The sequence below is a fragment of the Uranotaenia lowii genome, chromosome 2, assembly GCF_029784155.1.
Source record: "Uranotaenia lowii strain MFRU-FL chromosome 2, ASM2978415v1, whole genome shotgun sequence".
In the NCBI taxonomy this organism is placed as follows: Eukaryota; Metazoa; Arthropoda; class Insecta; order Diptera; family Culicidae; genus Uranotaenia; species Uranotaenia lowii.
Genome location: NC_073692.1, coordinates 378603445 through 378616730, shown reverse-complemented (window position 1 = coordinate 378616730; position 13286 = coordinate 378603445).

The following is a 13286-nucleotide window of genomic DNA, read 5'->3' as shown; positions in this document are numbered from 1 at the left end:
AAGTTTAAAGATAAAAAACAAATACCAACTTTTTATAGGTATTTCTTTGAACAAATATTTGTTCGACTATAAAATTATGCTATAAAGTTCATTAAATAGAAAATTTATAAAAAATCAATCAATAAAATTTTGTAAACTCATTTTAAAAATTTATAATGAATGTTTTAGATTTCTCAACCTTATCAGTAAATGTAACGCTCTTTTTGTAAGAACATTTCTAGATTCTGACAATTTTTTTTTCTTTGAGGAACTTGTGATTAAATTGCTTCTAACCATATTTTATTCGCTCATTTGAATTATCTATTCATAACTTCTAACTTTCTATCCACCAATTTTTGGAATCTTGAAAATTTTCTACTAAACCAACTTAACTTTCACCAGAAAGGTCGATAAATTAAATTAAAAAATAAAATCATGATGGCTTCAAAAATTTGTCTAAAATATGAAGATAAAAAATATAAGTTTTAAACAATCAGTTTTGAGTAAAGTCAATCATTGATATCTCATGCTCACAAACCCACTTGAAAGAATAAACTGATTCTGATTTTTTTACGAAAATTTACTCAATGAAGAAATAGTATTTTGATGGTGATGTTGATTTGAAAAAATCGAATTCTTCAGTTTTTTTTTTAATTTGAAATAACAAGTTTTTCACATCTCAAGAAATTTTCAAAAACAAAAGTTTTATTTAATTTAACTAATTTGTTGGAATTTGCTAAACGATTTGATTTTTGCTTTTTTTTCATATCCGAAGTTCAATGTAGTTAATACTTCTTTGAAAATTCTTCAACAATCAAATATTTCACAGAATTGGGAAAATTAAGTAATTTGTGACCTTAAGTAATTTGGCAAAATCTATTTGAATTTGGAATTGAGGATTTTGAAAAACAAAAATCACAAAATAGTATTGAGGCTGAAATTGGTTTCTTCAAGAATATTTCATATCTGCATGAAACTTGTAATGATATAAACGATTTAAGCCAACATAAACCAATTTTTAAGCCGAGGTAGGGTTCATGACACACAGATTTGAGTTGTAATACAAAAGGTTTATTAAATTGAAAATTGAAATGGAGAATTCAAAATTAGTTTTAATTCTTGAACGTCTTAGATTATCGTTCAATGAAATGTCTCCGGCATAGAGTAAGATAGGATTAAATACCGCCGGAAACATTGTTTTCTAAACACCTTTTCATTTATTGAACTGAAAATTTCACTTGTAAAAAATCTTAAAAGGGGGAGGGGGGTTAAATCTCCTAAATCCCTCCGTCCCCCATTTCGCACGGCCTTGTTTTAAGAGCATATTAGAGAAGTTGCTAACTTAATTTTGCAGATTCTTCTTCAGCTCAAAACAAACTAGCTGAACTCTGTTTTGGTGCGATCTGAAAGTCAACTTTGGGTAATTTATGTTCCGAGTGTTCTCAAATGTTGATAAACAGAATCTTCAGCAACAGCTGAGTTACTCACCTTAGTGCTACTAGACGGTGCTGTTTTGAAAAGGCCGACTATTCATATTCTTACACACGGAATCGAAAATCAAAATGGCCAAAGATTATAAGCATCCTGGAAAATGAAAGACTTGCGCCCATTATTTTTATATTATACATAATTTTGCTTTAATTTCCAATTCATGATGATTATGATTATGATTATTCGGACAAATTTTGTCAAAACCCAGAAATAACTCCATAAAAATCAAGAAAAAAAATCAAAAAAAACTTTTGACAGACTTTGAATCATATTTTAGGCTTCTATAAAACCTTTCGAGATTATTTTTGTATAACTTGCTCAAAAAATTTGTTTTGAAGGCATAAGTATAAAAAAAATACAAACCCATTTTTTTTATTGATTTGCCGAATAAAGTGAATAATCCGGGTAAAATCCGGAGTCCGGACATTTTTCAATTAAATCCGGTCATCTGGGCCGGCCCCGGATTGTTCCCAAATTTTGTATTAATCCCAAATTGTATTATCCAGGAAAACCCGGTAAAATCGGGCAATCTGGCAACCTCATTATCACTAATCACTAATCACTAATCGTACTTCCACAGCCAGAACTTAAGTCTGAGTCCCGAAGAATAATAAACACATGTTATTATTCATCTTGTCTTTGTTTATGCTTTTAATTATGTTAACATAGAAACATTAAAATAATTTAAAACATAAAATGGTCGGGCCTACTGTGGAGCAGAGAACGCAGAGACGTCAGGAACAAAGAAAAGGAAGGAGCGTGGACCACCAGTACCATACGCTCCGAGGGGCATTGCGGTGGAAGCACGAGCTAAAAAGTGCTTCTTGATGATAAGGGAACCTATGAAACATGACCTTTCCTTCAACGGCTGGAAATGAGTTATTTTGTACACAGAAATCTTTAAACAAGGTTCATCATCAGCAAACAAGGTTAATCATCTGGAGAACTAAAAATCATTTAATATTAAAAATGGTGATATCATTTATTGATTTCTGTGTACCATCATTTCTGGTCATCGACCAAGGATAAAGCGCCTTTACTCGCTCTTGAAAGTAAAAAAGAACAAAAAAAAAACCAAAAACCTTTCGAGGTCTTCGAGAGCTCGAAAGGTTTATACAATAATTTAGGTAAGATACAAAAGTATTTTACTTATTGATTTTTCTGTAAGTTTAGTAAAGTTCAAAGTAAATTCAATATAATCAGACCCATCACAAATAAATTGTGTGTTCTGAACACAATGAACAAGTAGAAGCATTCCGTTCAAATTCTAAAAGCAGAATTATTATAAAAGTATTAAATAAACGGCATCTTAGAATTATTTGTTTAAAAAAAGTTTTTAAAAATTTACATTTAATGATACTTATCTTAGTGCAGCTACCTCCCTCAAAACTTCATTGGTACATCAGAAAATGCCGTTTGAACATGACCACCGAAAAAAAAACATAGCATGCCTTTAACCTCCATTGGCAACCAAAGGACGAGCGTGTGGCAAACACATTTCATGGGAAGGAAACAAAGAAACGCACTACCCAAAGTCACCAAAAATTCATTATTTTCAACCGCAGTTTATATCCGGACACTCAAATTTTTAAATATAAGCCCGCACTCTGATATTTTTCGCCTGTTGAATCAATATTGGATGCAATCGTGCATTCCCCTTAATTGGCACAACAGTTTGTTTTCCAAAAACAAAATCTTCGATGCACAAACCCAAAATCACAAAACCACTATTTTTAACATTAGCCTAACACAACTAATGCAACCCGTTCCCGATCACACGGCGATAGTATTTTTCGCGTATACAACCGATAGTTTCACTTGAAAACTGCCCATTTTCTGGAAAAATATGACGAGCACGAAAAAAACACGTTGCTGGCTGGAACCTGATAAGAAAAACCAAGACCCACCCGTTGAGCTACCTTTTTATGTCGTTGAATGTGATAAAATATATTTTACCGGGATTTCTCCGGTAGAAACTTTTACACATTATCCCAGCCTTCACTTTAATACACTTTAAAACGATTTTATTTCCATATTTCGATTTTAAATTTAGTATTTTATAGAATTTTCGCGGACAAAGAGAAAAACGCGTGCGGTCGGCAACAGGCATCGCCTACTCCCCGGGCAATCTGGCAACCTCATTATAGACACTTACTTTAAGCATAATTTGGTTTTCAATTCTGAAAGCGCTTGTTAACACGTTCGTCGCCACCGCACCCATATTCGATTGACGGGTGTATTTCCTGGGGTGTCCCGTCACATCAAAAAGCGTGTGACGCTCTCTTACTTGAGTTTACCGCTCAGTTTCGCCACACGTTTCAAATATGGGAGTTCTCCCTCTTTGCTTTCTCTCTCTGGGCCCGGCTAGTAAAACTACTAAAATGAGCGTGGCGACGAACGTGTTAAAATGAAAGGAAGGTTAATTTGGTGTACCAAAATGTTGTTTTTTTTTTACTGTGTACCGTCAAACGGGGCATCATGCAAAAGCAGGGTTAGATGTAACATTTTTATACCACGACACTCATTCAATTTTTATTTCAATATACAAATTGATGATGACATAGTTTTAAACATCCTGAAAGAGTTTTTAAAAGTTTCTGGTTCTCATAAAAAATTAAAAAAATGGAGCAATAAATGTCCAAATTTTTACATTTTTCAATGCCGTAAACAACTTTACCCAGTATGACGGATTGGCTTAATGATATCACCTACAAACTTCATATTGCTTTCATTATCCTATAGCAACACTGTTGGAGTAAAAATATTTTTCGGACCATTTTTTTTTTAAATAAATATTTTTATAATTCACTTATCAGTCTGGCGCAAAAGGCAACAAAATGAAAATCAGAACTAAACCTCATAAATATCATAATCATATGCTGGGATATGATGCATTATGTGTTTGTTAACATTCAAATTTCATCCATCCTAATATTTATTTTCATGATTTAAGCTAATAGAATATTTGTAGTATTTTTTACCTCTAAATTTATGCAGCAAATTTACACTTTTTCCTTAAAAACATTTTTGATAAAAAAAATGCAAAATTTAATTCGAACAAAACAGAAAAATTACTGCAATTGGTGCATTATGCGTTATGACATCACAAATGTATCAAAAACTTTACATTTTCAAACGTTTTCTTTTGATTTTTCATTAATAACAGAGTTTGTTGCAACTTACGCCTTTTTCTTAGTAGGGTGAAAATCGCATGTTTTTGAAAATTTAAAAATAACTGGTAAAACTAATAATTTTTCTGACTACGTTAATTTGGTGTCCATCAACCTTAAAACTTTTGATGTACAAGAGGAATGATTATCTGTAGGCATTAAGATTTTAGAAGCCTTTGAAGTTGAAAAGTGTTGCATGTTGCCCCAGTTGCGGTACCACCTTTATTGAGGCTAAGTGAAAGAAAAATCAAGTTTGTATCGTTTCTACACCAAATTATCAAAATCACTTCACTTTGAGCTCCTTATTCTGATCTCATATTGAAATCATTTAAAAATCAAATCAAACCACATTGATGTTAAGTGGCTACTGGCTAGCAACACCAAGATGATGCTATCAGTTTGATGTGGGAACCATAATTTTGTTTATGAAACAACAGTTTTGTTGATTCGTATTTTGACGGATATATCGGTGAAATTAAATCCATTAAATAAAAATATTTGAAGTATTGAATATTTTAGACGGATAAATTATTAGAAGAAATGTGGTGTGTAAAAAGAGCAATGAATAATTTTATTGTAGAAACTTTTCACATAATCTTATGTAATTTCCAAAACATGAATTATTCTTAACACAAGTAGGCACTTCAGCACTTTGGGTAAGAACTTTCGAAAAAGAATATTGATCCAATTTCAAAATATGGTTCTCGATTTTATTAATCCACAATCAATTTAAAAAAAGAAAGCTTCTCACTTTTTGCCAAGGCATTTCGTTTCCATTCAATTATCATCTATTTTTTACTTTGGTTTTATTATGGCATTTTATATGCATCTAGTTTTATAACTGTTTTATTATTGTTATGCAAAATGCTTAGATTCTTGATTCAACCATTTGTTTTCAGGTAGTTCTGAAAACGCTTACAAACCTTTTACAAAATATACTGTTTAAGTTGTTTAGAATGAGTTCTAAATGCTCTCTTAAAACTACAACAAAACATAAACTAATAATCATAAAAATTACGGCGATTAAAATCATATAACAAACATAAACTAAGAAGTTTGTTTCAAGCTTTTGTTCGCATGCTTAAAAAGGCACGCATTGCCTGATTTTGAAACCGTAATAAAATTAGTTGACAATTCTCGATCAATATGTCAGAATAGGACACGCTCAGGCTAGATTGCATATATTTGAACTGAAATTCTTATTTTTACACATTTTTGATAAATCATTTGTGTGTTTTTTTTTGAGTTAAGGAAAATATATAAAAATCTTTTAAATACTTCAAATCACCGAAAGAGGTATGAATATCTAAACAACATGAGTTTTGTTTGAAGGGTTCAGCTAGTAGGAGAAAAAAAAATTTGCTTGACGCTATTATTAATCCAAGATGGCGGCTTCCACTTTTTTTTCAAAGCTGTAAATTAATGGAAATCTCATGTAATATCCACAATATGGGTATTGGGTAAAAGGGCTCAACGAGTAGACGTCGAATTTCGCTGTCCGACGCCATCTTTAACTGAAGTCCGATCCTGTATGTTCTATATATGTTGGAAATCCACCAAGGGTGCACGGATTCACCGCAGTTTCTCCCTAAGTATGTGGTCACATGCATTCTTTTAGAGTCTTGAACTTAGGTTTGATCCTCAATCTTAATTTCGATTGTTTAAAATGTTCCATGTTTTGAGTTTGATATTTGTCCCTAAATATACAAATAAGTACTGAAAACACGTTGTTCAAAGATAGTTTAATGAGCTCATGGTTATACTTTCTTGATTTTATTACTGAACTATAAACCTTCCATAGATCATTTCTAACTTTAATCATTCTTAATTCAAAACCTGACATTGAATTCATCTGGTATCACTGTTAGCTGAGTATTTTCTCCCAACTGTCGTCGTATGTACCAAACGTTTATTGGCAGTCGGAACATTTTGGCGGGTACTTAGAACGGCGAGATTTACGACTATGCGGTACCTTCTAGCTCCCCAGGACAACTGCTGCTGCTAGCCTATAAGCTTCCCCTAATAGTAGAAAAATGTAAAACACTTTTAGCGCCTCCCCAACCCCAAACTTTAGATTTCTCACAAGTGTAATGCCAAATGTGTAGTGTACACGAATGTCACTCGTCCCAGGACAAATTGTGCGACAACTCCAACTACAAAAAAAGGGAAAAATTGTCAACTAGTTGGTAGTAAACATAAAAATATATTCACAACAGCAGGAAAAGCACAAAAATTCTACATGAGAGAGAAAGTGAACAACATTTTCATTACAATGTATTGCTTTAATAAATTAGGGATGAACGACAGGATGATGGTTGTGCTTTTCGGTATCGCCTCATATAGGGTTACACATTTCGAGGGACCGAGAAAAGCTAGCCTAGTGGATTGTTTTTTCATTGTATGATTTTTTTCTGCTGATGATAGTGATTTCAAATATTTCGTTGCTAGCAGCGAAAAATTGTCCCGGTAGGATTTATGACAACCGGAAGGATGCTGTTATACGGTGCTACATAGTTGCTTTCAGCAGTAGGATGATTCACCGAATGGGATTGTAATTGTGTATATGTGAATTTGTATGTTTGTGCACGTGAGTATACTCACTTAATGGTGATACTCCAGTTTAGTCAGTTAGGAAAGGGATGATTTGGCAGAGCGCATTAATAATATTCCTACGTCAACCCATGACAGATATGTATGAAACAAAATTGAGAAAGCTTTATCCAGACTTCTAGTTTTAAGTTGTACAGTAGAATCTAAAACACAAATAATTAAAAAAAAACTTTACCTAAAATGTTGCTACACTGTACTTAAATAAAGAAAAAAAAAATGCTATCTTTAATACTTATATGAATAACGAAATACTCTGTATGAACTACATACTAAATATTTGCTTGTATCGTGTACTTTACGAGCCATGACCTAATAACTATTCTTTGAAAGAATATTTATTCACAGCTACACTTATTTTGCAAAACATAAGACATTGTACTTAAAAGTCTATTGATTCAATAAAAATCCGTAAAAAAAATATAAATAGTTGATTGATTGAAATTCGTGTCCGAAAAACTTTCATACTGATGAATGAAGATAATCCATTTCAATTCGAAAAATAACAAAAATGACAAAAATGACAAAAATTAAAAAAATGACAAAAATGACACACATGACAAAAATGACAAAAATGACAAAAATGACAAAAATGACAAAAATGACAAAAATGACAAAAATGACAAAAATGACAAAAATGACGAAAATGACAAAAATGACAAAAATGACAAAAATGACAACAATGACAAAAATGACAAAAATGACAAAAATGACAAAAATGACAAAAATGACAAAAATGACAAAAATGACAAAAATGACAAAAATGACAAAAATGACAAAAATGACAAAAATGACAAAAATGACAAAAATGACAAAAATGACAAAAATGACAAAAATGACAAAAATGACAAAAATGACAAAAATGACAAAAATGACAAAAATGACAAAAATGACAAAAATGACAAAAATGACAAAAATGACAAAAATGACAAAAATGACAAAAATGGCAAAAATGGCAAAAATGGCAAAAATGACAAAAATGACAAAAATGGCAAAAATGACAAAAATGACAAAAATGACAAAAATGACAAAAATGACAAAAATGACAAAAATGACAAAAATGACAAAAATGACAAAAATGACAAAAATGACAAAAATGACAAAAATGACAAAAATGACAAAAATGACAAAAATGACAAAAATGACAAAAATGACAAAAATGACAAAAATGACAAAAATGACAAAAATGACAAAAATGACAAAAATGACAAAAATGACAAAAATGACAAAAATAACAAAAATGACAAAAATGACAAAAATGACAAAAATGACAAAAATGACAAAAATGACAAAAATGACAAAAATGACAAAAATGACAAAAATGACAAAAATGACAAAAATGACAAAAATGACAAAAATGACAAAAATGACAAAAATGACAAAAATGACAAAAATGACAAAAATGACAAAAATGACAAAAATGACAAAAATGACAAAAATGACAAAAATGACAAAAATGACAAAAATGACAAAAATGACAAAAATGACAAAAATGACAAAAATGACAAAAATGACAAAAATGACAAAAATGACAAAAATGACAAAAATGACAAAAATGACAAAAATGACAAAAATGACAAAAATGACAAAAATGACAAAAATGACAAAAATGACAAAAATGACAAAAATGACAAAAATGACAAAAATGACAAAAATGACAAAAATGACAAAAATGACAAAAATGACAAAAATGACAAAATGACAAAAATGACAAAAATGACAAAAATGACAAAAATGACAAAAATGACAAAAATGACAAAAATGACAAAAATGACAAAAATGACAAAAATGACAAAAATGACAAAAATGACAAAAATGACAAAAATGACAAAAATGACAAAAATGACAAAAATGACAAAAATGACAAAAATGACAAAAATGACAAAAATGACAAAAATGACAAAAATGACAAAAATGACAAAAATGACAAAAATGACAAAAATGACAAAAATGACAAAAATGACAAAAATGACAAAAATGACAAAAATGACAAAAATGACAAAAATGACAAAAATGACAAAAATGACAAAAATGACAAAAATGACAAAAATGACAAAAATGACAAAAATGACAAAAATGACAAAAATGACAAAAATGACAAAAATGACAAAAATGACAAAAATGACAAAAATGACAAAAATGACAAAAATGACAAAAATGACAAAAATGACAAAAATGACAAAAATGACAAAAATGACAAAAATGACAAAAATGACAAAAATGACAAAAATGACAAAATGACAAAAATGACAAAAATGACAAAAATGACAAAAATGACAAAAATGACAAAAATGACAAAAATGACAAAAATAACAAAAATGACAAAAATGACAAAAATGACAAAAATGACAAAAAAAAAATGACAAAAATGACAAAAATGACAAAAATGACAAAAATGACAAAAATGACAAAAATGACAAAAATGACAAAAATGACAAAAATGACAAAAATGACAAAAATGACAAAAATGACAAAAATGACAAAAATGACAAAAATGACAAAAATGACAAAAATGACAAAAATGACAAAAATGACAAAAATGACAAAAATGACAAAAATGACAAAAATGACAAAAATGACAAAAATGACAAAAATGACAAAAATGACAAAAATGACAAAAATGACAAAAATGACAAAAATGACAAAAATGACAAAAATGACAAAAATGACAAAAATGACAAAAATGACAAAAATGACAAAAATGACAAAAATGACAAAAATGACAAAAATGACAAAAATGACAAAAATGACAAAAATGACAAAAATGACAAAAATGACAAAAATGACAAAAATGACAAAAATGACAAAAATGACAAAAATGACAAAAATGACAAAAATGACAAAAATGACAAAAATGACAAAAATGACAAAAATGACAAAAATGACAAAAATGACAAAAATGACAAAAATGACAAAAATGACAAAAATGACAAAAATGACAAAAATGACAAAAATGACAAAAATGACAAAAATGACAAAAATGACAAAAATGACAAAAATGACAAAAATGACAAAAATGACAAAAATGACAAAAATGACAAAAATGACAAAAATGACAAAAATGACAAAAATGACAAAAATGACAAAAATGACAAAAATGACAAAAATGACAAAAATGACAAAAATGACAAAAATGACAAAAATGACAAAAATGACTAAAATGACAAAAATGACAAAAATGACAAAAATGACAAAAATGAAAAAAAATGACAAAAATGACAAAAATGACAAAAATGACAAAAATGACAAAAATGACAAAAATGACAAAAATGACAAAAATGACAAAAATGACAAAAATGACAAAAATGACAAAAATGACAAAAATGACAAAAATGACAAAAATGACAAAAATGACAAAAATGACAAAAATGACAAAAATGACAAAAATGACCAAAATGACAAAAATGACAAAAATGACAAAAATGACAAAAATGACAAAAATGACAAAAATGACAAAAATGACAAAAATGACAAAAATGACAAAAATGACAAAAATGACAAAAATGACAAAAATGACAAAAATGACAATAATGACAAAAATGACAAAAATGACAAAAATGACAAAAATGACAAAAATGACAAAAATGACAAAAATGACAAAAATGACAAAAATGACAAAAATGACAAAAATGACAAAAATGGCAAAAAGAGGCAAAAATGACAAAAATGACAAAAATGACAAAAATGATAAAAATGACAAAAATGACAAAAATGACAAAAATGACAAAAATGACAAAAATGACAAAAATGACAAAAATGACAAAAATGACAAAAATGAAAAAAATGACAAAAATGACAAAAATGACAAAAATGACAAAAATGACAAAAATGACAAAAATGACAAAAATGACAAAAATGACAAAAATGACAAAAATGACAAAAATGACAAAAATGACAAAAATGACAAAAATGACAAAAATGACAAAAATGACAAAAATGACAAAAATGACAAAAATGACAAAAATGACAAAAATGACAAAAATGACAAAAATGACAAAAATGACAAAAATGACAAAAATGACAAAAATGACAAAAATGACAAAAATGACAAAAATGACAAAAATGACAAAAATGACAAAAATGACAAAAATGACAAAAATGACAAAAATGACAAAAATGACAAAAATGACAAAAATGACAAAAATGACAAAAATGACAAAAATGACAAAAATGACAAAAATGACAAAAATGACAAAAATGACAAAAATGACAAAAATGACAAAAATGACAAAAATGACAAAAATGGCAAAAAGAGGCAAAAATGGCAAAAATGACAAAATATGACAAAAATGATAAAAATGACAAAAATGACAAAAATGACAAAAATGACAAAAATGACAAAAATGACAAAAATGACAAAAATGACAAAAATGACAAAAATGACAAAAATGACAAAAATGACAAAAATGACAAAAATGACAAAAATGACAAAAATGACAAAAATGACAAAAATGACAAAAATGACAAAAATGACAAAAATGACAAAAATGACAAAAATGACAAAAATGACAAAAATGACAAAAATGACAAAAATGACAAAAATGACAAAAATGACAAAAATGACAAAAATGACAAAAATGACAAAAATGACAAAAATGACAAAAATGACAAAAATGACAAAAATGACAAAAATGACAAAAATGACAAAAATGACAAAAATGACAAAAATGACAAAAATGACAATAATGACAAAAATGACAAAAATGACAAAAATGACAAAAATGACAAAAATGACAAAAAGGACAAAAATGACAAAATTGACAAAAATGACAGAAAACCCAATCTTATCGAGGGGGGCGCATTCTTCAGCGAGGCCCAACAAAGATCGACAACGATATCGCGCTGAACTTAGGTTTATACCTGGGTATTTTTTTTTTTTTTTTTTGAATATCGGTTGTCCTGTTTTTTTTTTATCATCTGACGATTCGCGCCGGGGGTCTTAGGATCTTCCCCAAAATTGAATATTTGGTTCATTTTTATGACTTCAGAATGGGGGTAGGCACGTTATCAAAACATGCGGGAAAATTGTGCTTAATGTTTTGTTTCATTTTTACGTTTTAAAAACACATGTAAAAATACATGTGTTTCTTAAATTGTTATTTTTTTGAGAACCGGTTACATTTTCTTGTAAAATAAAATAAAACCATATTTCAAAGCTACATAACTCTGTCTATTTTCAACGGAAATCATAAAATAGTACATCGAAACGTATTTAAAATTTAACAGCTTTCCAATTAAACTACTTTGCAAATTTTTTAAGGCAGTTTTCTGTAAACACTCTACAAAGCACAAAAAGCAGTATTTTTTTACCTGATTTGATAAACACTTTTGTTATTCGTTGTTAGAAGCGCGCGCTATATTAGAGTTATATTATCATTATTTCTGTCATAACTCTTAAAGGAGTTGTTTCCCTTTGGTGTCTTCAGATGAAAGTTGCATCATAAAAAAAGATGAAAGTTGCATCATGATGTACGTCTCGGTGGTCTAGTGATTAGCGTGGTATGACGGTAATCGCTGGTCCACTGATGACATGGGTTCGATTCCCATCTCGGTACTGGGTGTTAAATGTTAATCTTAAGTTGTCCACGTCATTTATTCAGTCTGTAAAGACTAAATCGGCTAAGACGGTGTATGTCTTTTTATTCGGTGATTCGGGGATGCAGACGGTACTTTTAAACGCCATTTAAAGCTTATTAACAATTTTCCATATTAAAGGTCATTACATGAATTTAGAAATATTTTATTTGGAAAGCTGATAAAATTTCAATGCGCATCAAGCTCTATTTTATGATTTCTGTTGACGAATAACAGAGTTGTGTAGCTTTGAAATATGGTTTTATTTTGTTTACAAAAAATCTAATTGAATCTAACTCGAAAAATAAAAATGTAGGAAATCTGAAAAAATATAGGCGTTTTAAAGTCGCAAAAATGAACCAAATTATCAACTTTGGGGAAGATCTGAAGACCCCCGGCGAAAACCCGCCAGATAAAAACAAAAATCCCCACCTTTGAACATAAACATGTATTTAATTTTTTTTT